We start from the raw sequence: 7195 nt of genomic DNA on the forward strand, positions 1-7195 counted from the left end.
ATATGAGGGATTAGATATTTGAAATTGTGATGTTTTTTCTGTGGTATGTGATTGTGTTTTTTCCCCACAGCAGCGGTGTGATATGGTGTCACACTTTCCAATTGCTCGCACTGTTTGTGCGCTTGCACGAGCATGCACAAAACCACTGCTGCACTATTGTTCACACCTGTCCGACCGTGTGTCCCTCCCGACAGCAGGTGGAATGTGTCGCAGTTCCCCATTTCATTTTTTTTCCAGGTTTTCAGTTGATTCCTGCTTCTTTCACCCAACTTCATGTTATGTGTGAAGAGGCCATTAAATAAACCGATATACACTCAACAAAAATATAAACGCAACACTTTTGCTTTTGCTCCCATTTTGTATGAGATGAACTCAAAGATCTAAAACTTTTTCCACATACACAATATCACCATTTCCCTCAAATATTGTTCACAAACCAGTCTAAATCTGTGATAGTGAGCACTTCTCCTTTGCTGAGATAATCCATCCCACCTCCAGGTGTGCCATATCACGATGCTGATTAGACACCATGATTAGTGCACAGGTGTGCCTTAGACTGTCCACAATAAAAGGCCACTCTGAAAGGTGCAGTTTTATCACACAGCACAAAGACACAGATGTCGCAAGATTTGAGGGAGCGTGCAATTGGCATGCTGACAGCAGGAATGTCAACCAGAGCTGTTGCTCGTGTATTAAATGTTAATTTCTCTACCATAAGCCGTCTCCAAAGGCGTTTCAGAGAATTTGGCAGTACATCCAACCAGCCTCACAACCGCAGACCACGTGTAACCACACCAGCCCAGGACCTCCACATACAGCATGTTCACCTCCAAGATCATCTGAGACCAGCCACTCGGACAGCTGCTGAAACAATCGGTTTGCATAACCAAAGAATTTCTGCACAAACTGTCAGAAACCGTCTCAGGGAAGCTCATCTGTATGCTCGTCATCCTCATCGGGGTCTCGACCTGACTCCAGTTCGTCATCGTAACCGACTTGAGTGGGCAAATGCTCACCTTCGCTGGCGTTTGGCATGTTGGAGAGTTGTTCTCTTCACGGATGAATCCCGGTTCACACTGTTCAGGGCAGATGGCAGACAGCGTGTGTGGCGTCATGTGGGTGAGCGGTTTTCTGATGTCAATGTTGTGGATCGAGTGGCCCATGGTGGTGGTGGGGTTATGGTACGGGCAGGCGTCTGTTATGGATGAAGAACACAGGTGCATTTTATTGATGGCATTTTGAATGCACAGAGATACCGTGACGAGATCCTGAGGCCCATTGTTGTGCCATACATCCAAGAACATCACCTCATGTTGCAGCAGGATAATGCACGGCCCCATGTTGCAAGGATCTGTACACAATTCTTGGAAGCTGAAAATGTCCCAGTTCTTGCATGGCCGGCATACTCACCGGACATGTCACCCATTGAGCATGTTTGGGATGCTCTAGACCGGCGTATACGACAGCGTGTACCAGTTCCTGCCAATATCCAGCAACTTCGCACAGCCATTGAAGAGGAGTGGACCAACATTCCACAGGCCACAACTGACAACCTGATCAACTCTATGCGAAGGAGATGTGTTGCACTGCATGGGGCAAATGGTGGTCACACCAGATACTGACTGGTATCCCCCCCCCCCCAATAAAACAAAACTGCACCTTTCAGAGTGGCCTTTTACTGTGGGCAGTCTAAGGCACACCTGTGCACTAATCATGGTGTCTAATCAGCATCTTGATATGGCACACCTGGTGGTGGGATGGATTATCTCAGCAAAGGAGAAGTGCTCACTATCACAGATTTAGACTGGTTTGTGAACAATATTTGAGGGAAATGTTGATATTGTGTATGTGGAAAAAGTTTTAGATCTTTGAGTTCATCTAATACAAAATGGGAGCAAAACCAAAAGTGTTGTGTTTATATTTTTGTTGAGTATAATTGTTGAACATATTTCATGGGTGCAAAGCCATGTTAATATAGCAGGTGACGTCATGCTGAAATGTGCGTGCCTATGTGCACCCGGATGTAGTTAAAAACGTGCACGAAATAAACGGTCCGTGCGTTCCCGGACCAAAGAGAAATATGGAGCTGTGTGAATTTTTCCTCCCGTGAATATTTACCATGCTGGTGACTGCAATCACAATAGACTGCTGCAAAGCTGTCTAATGCTACAGGTTATGGGCCAAGTCAAGCAGGCCATCGGTGGTTCAGAGTTTTATTCGACGGTGATGAGAAAAGTTACGAACTCTGGGAAACGAGGTTCCTGGCGCACATGGAGTTGCGCGACCTCAGAGATGTTATTCTGGAGGAGCCAGACATAGATGACGATGACGAAGAAGCTCTCCGTGAGGATGAATGAAAGAACGGAGAGGCATATGCAGAGTTGGTACAGTGTCTTGACAACAAGAGCTTGTCACTGATAATGAGGGATGCAAAGCGAAATGGAAGAAAAGTGTTGGAGATTCTCTGTGAACACTATGCAGGAAAAGACAAACCCCGTGTTGTGAGTTTGTACTGTGAACTTTCCTCGCTCCACATGGCAAGTAACGAGACAGTCACTGATTATATCATCCAAGTGGAGACTATTTTCACGTCATTGAGAAGAGCTGATGAACAGATAAGTGACGGTCTCCAAATAGCTATGGTAGTAAAAGGGTTACCAGATTCATACAAGCCATTTGTTGTGCACATCACAAGGACGAACGATGACATAACGTTCGGTGAGATTAAAACAAAACTCCGAAGTTATTAGAGTACTGAAAAATACAGAATGCATGACGTTAATGAAGAAGACAATGTAATGAAGACTCGTGGAGCCACAAGGCCACGTGAGAGAGGGCGAGAAAAAAAAAGGACTTGGCTGATATTGAGTGTTACACCTGCGGTAAAAAGGGGACACATGACCAGGACCTGCCCTGACTTATCCCAGGTGAGACGAGAGGACCAAAGATGGGATACACCGTTGCGAGGAAGAGGGCGCAGTCGAGTACGAGGCCGAGACCATGTGAGGAAAGCTGACGAAGAGGCGGAGGCTCGGAGGCAGAGCCGACACCTTTCTGTTTCTTCAAGATGAGCGATTGTCCTTCTAAGAAAGGAAATAAGAAGAGTCTCATGGTTGACTGTGGCGCCAAAAGGTTCATAACAGTCGACAAGAGCTTCAGGCCTGAGGATCACATGATCGAGCTGGCCGATGGAACCAAGGTGACCGGGATGGCAAAAATGAGAGGAGACGCCGAAGTTCTCTTGCTGGACAGCAAGGGACGTGAAGTGGAAATGATGCTCAAGCAAGCACTCTATATACCATCATTTCCACAAAACATCTTTTCTGTCAAAGCCGCGACTGCCAGCGGTGCAGAGGTTCGCTTCAAAGATGGCGATGACTGGCTGATCCACAAGAACGGGACCAAGTTCAAGATGGACATGTATGGTAGGCTTTATTACAGTAGGAAATGAAATGAAAATGTTGATGAGGTGTATGGTTGCCATGACATTCAAACCTGGCATAGGATACTTGGTCATTGTAATTTTGATGACGTTGTAAAACTGGAAAAGGTGGTTGAAGGGATGTCCATAAAGGGGAAAATTGACAAGTCAAATCAAGATTGTGAAATATGCACACAGGGCAAGTTTACACAGAGCAGGAACAAACAGGCAGATGCAAAGGCCACCACTGTACTAGAACTGGTACACACAGATCTATGCTGCCCTATAGAGCCGATGCATGCTGTTAGAAAGTAACCTTCCAAAGCAATTATGGACATACGCAGTGCAAACAGCAGCCCAAATACGCAACAGGTGCTACAGTAAATGGTTGGAACAGACACCTTACCGTGTTTTCACAGGAAAAACACCCAACCTAGCTAACATGAAAATATTTGGCTCTGAATGCTACATATATAAACAAGATAAAAAGAAACTGGATTCTAGGTGCGACAAAGGGATTTTCATTGGCTATGATAAATATAGTCCAGCATATAACGTGTACTATCCTGAGACAGAAAGGTCCTGAAACATAGGCTGGTAAAGTTTATCACTAAAACTAGCACAGATGGCCAGACTCAGACAGGTTCTTACATTTGGGATGACACTGAGAGTGGCGAGGATGGAGCACCAAACATAGTAGTGATCAGGGACAGCCCAAGAAAGGTATAAAGTCCAGTGTTGATCAGACAACTGAGACAGGTCAGACCCAGACAGATAACACTAAGACAGAAGAGGAAGAAAGAAGATATCTTACAAGACAGAGAAAGGCTCCAGAATACTTAAAGGAGTACCAATGTAAAGCTGAGTGTGATAACGATGAAAGCGAAAATGTGGATTATTTCTACAGAGTAGCTTATGATGTACCTAAAACATACAGAGAGGCTATGGATTGTAAAAGGTCAAAAATGTGGATTTACGCAATGAAAGAAGAGATGAACTTTAGCAGAAAATGAAACTTTCAGCCTGACCCCACTACCAAAAGGCAAGCAAGCAGTGGGAGGTCGCTGGGTATACACAGTGAAAGAAAACCCAGATGGATGTGAGACTTGCAATGCGAGATATGTTGCAAAGGGGTATGGTCAAGTGGAAGGAATTGACTATAAAGTGACTTTTTCACCCACAGCCAGCATGACTTCTGTTCGAGCATTGATGCAGGTGGCAGTACAGGAGGATCTTGTCCTACACCAAATGGACGTGAAATCTGCTTACCTCCATGCTCCAATGGACTATGAAGTGTATATGGAACAGCCAGAAGGTTTTGAAACCCAGTTAAATACAGGAGAGCACTTGGTGTGTAAACTCAACAAGTCATTGTACGGCTTAAAACAGGCCGGGCGTAACTGGAATATGTTACTACATGATTACCTCACAGAAAACGGTTTTGTACAAAATGATGCTGATCATTGTGTCTACTGCAAGGAATCTGAAAATGAGAAAGTAATCCTGTTAGTATGAGTAGACGACTTGATTGTAGCGGCGAGTAACAACACCTCATGATGTCAAAGAAATGTTGAAGAGAAGGTTTAAGATGAAAGACATGGGTCCACTTAGACACTTCCTTGGTATTGACTTTAAGCAGAGTGAAGGAGAAATCAAAATGACACAAGAGAGATACATTAAGAAGCTGTTGGAAAATTTTGGAATGTCTGAATGTAAACCAAGATACACCCCATGTGAACACAAGTTAAGCTTTGACAGTGAAGGTGAAGTTATCGATCCATCAGGATACAGGGAAATAACAGGTAGCTTGATTTACATTATGACATCTACCAGACCTGATTTAAGCTGGGTAATCAGCACGTTATCACAACACCTTGCAGAACCAAAGAAACAGCATTGGGCAGCAGCAAAACACTTACTGAGGTACTTAAAAGGTATGATAGATCAGGAACTACATTTTCAGAAATGTGAGAAAAACTTACAGCTTGAGGGATACAGTGATGCTGATTGGGCAGCCGACAAAAATGACAGGAGAAGTACCACTGGATACTGTTTCAGCTTAACTGAGAATGGTCCAGTCATATCATGGAAAAGTCGTAAACAGCAAACAGTGGCACTATCCACTTGCAAAGCAGAGTATATGGCACTAGCATCCACTGCTCAAGAGAGTATGTCCCTCGTACAACTTCTGAAAGGGATAGATGGTAATAAAGAGCACATACCAGTCAAAATTTATGAGGACAAGCAGGGGGCAATAGCTTTGTCTAAAAACCCAGTTTACAGACAGAGTAGCAAAGATGTTGATATAAAGTATTATTTTGTTCAATCTGCACACTCAGAGGGGAAATATTGATCGAATACTGCCCTACTGCAAACATGGTTGCTGATGTCTTAACCAAACCTGTGACTAAAGCTAGACTTCAAAAGGTTCAAGAAATATTTGTTTGGAGAGTAACATGTACTGGCAGATTTTGAAAAAAAAAAATCTATTTACCATGACATGAAGTTTTAAACATGTCTTTGAGTGGGTGTTGAACATATTTCATGGGTGCAAAGCCATGTTACTATAGCAGGTGACATCATGCTGAAATGTGCGTGCCTACGTGCACTCGGATGTAGTTAAAAATGTGCACTAAATAAACGGTCCGTGCGTTCCCGGACAAAAGAGAAATATGGAGCTGTGTGAATTTTTCCTCCCGTGAATATTTACCACGCTGGTGACTGCAATCACGATAGACTGCTGCAAAGATGTCTAACGCTACAATAATAATGCTTGGTTTTCATCAAGAACTAAATTTTGTCACTTTAGTGAAATTTGGGTGGAGCTATACCTTTATGTGATGAAGGAAGTCGTAAAAGGCAGTCATGTTTGTTAAAAAAAAAACATTGATCACAATATTTCATCTCACATCTCACCTCAATGTCTTGGTGCTAAGACCATTTTGTAATCAACACTGTGCACACTCAAAGCTTGCATGTACATAGTTCAGCTTGCAACTACATCTCTCCCCTCTCTACATCTCCTCTGTCTCTGCTCCAACCTTCAAAGTCCCTACTTCACCGGACTGTGAATTCTTCAAACTATGTTTGTATTAAGCATGGAATTGATCAGCTGGTCTCTGAACGCTACTGACATCATTTTTTCAAAAAGGAAATCAGGGTTGGGGGCCCTGTATGCCCAAATGGAACCTACCCTGAGGGCTATGTTCTCGATGCCTGGGAGAAGTGGCATGTTGCATGCTTGGTACCACTCTCTGTGGAGGAAGTCGAAGATTTATTTATATTTGGTTTTATTGTGGGAGGGCTGGTACTTATAGGTTTATCTGGTGGTCTGACCTACCGGAGAGTTGGCAAGATGGCTGCTACCAGAACCACAAGCCCTCACCTGTCCGTCATGATTAATGAGATGGGCAAGGTGTTACAGTTTCAGATTGCATTAACCCTTGAACTCAGAAGTTGGATAACATCACGGAGCAAATTTACACCTTGCAAAGGAAGATGTTGGAGACCAGGGAATACTCATAAATTGGATTTGGCCAGTCAGAGGAGCTGACTGGCCAAATGTGTTTCTCTGCTCAACAAATGTGTTTCTCTGCTCAACCCTAAACATGGCAGGCTTATCAGCCTCCGAAGGACAAAACGTCCCGCTGTTTTCCTCCATAAGAATTTCTACAGCCTTGGTGAACTATGGCCCTCTTATCTTCTGCCCTCCCCCACGGTCTGATGTTGTCAAGGCAACTCCAGACATTATGCACACACTGACAGAAACTGATA

The 7195-nt window shown here is 43.9% G+C and overlaps 1 long non-coding RNA gene across 1 annotated transcript; it reads left to right on the top strand.

The window, feature by feature from the left end:
* The first annotated feature begins 3211 nt into the window (after nucleotides 1–3211).
* Nucleotides 3212–5162, top strand: LOC117509281. The gene is made up of 3 exons (XR_004560356.1): nucleotides 3212–3355; nucleotides 3803–3808; nucleotides 4854–5162. It is a non-coding gene; the product is annotated as an uncharacterized LOC117509281 (long non-coding RNA).
* The last annotated feature ends 2033 nt before the right edge of the window (nucleotides 5163–7195 follow it).

Source organism: Thalassophryne amazonica, chromosome 4 (genome assembly GCF_902500255.1).
Source record: "Thalassophryne amazonica chromosome 4, fThaAma1.1, whole genome shotgun sequence".
NCBI classification, from domain to species: Eukaryota; Metazoa; Chordata; class Actinopteri; order Batrachoidiformes; family Batrachoididae; genus Thalassophryne; species Thalassophryne amazonica.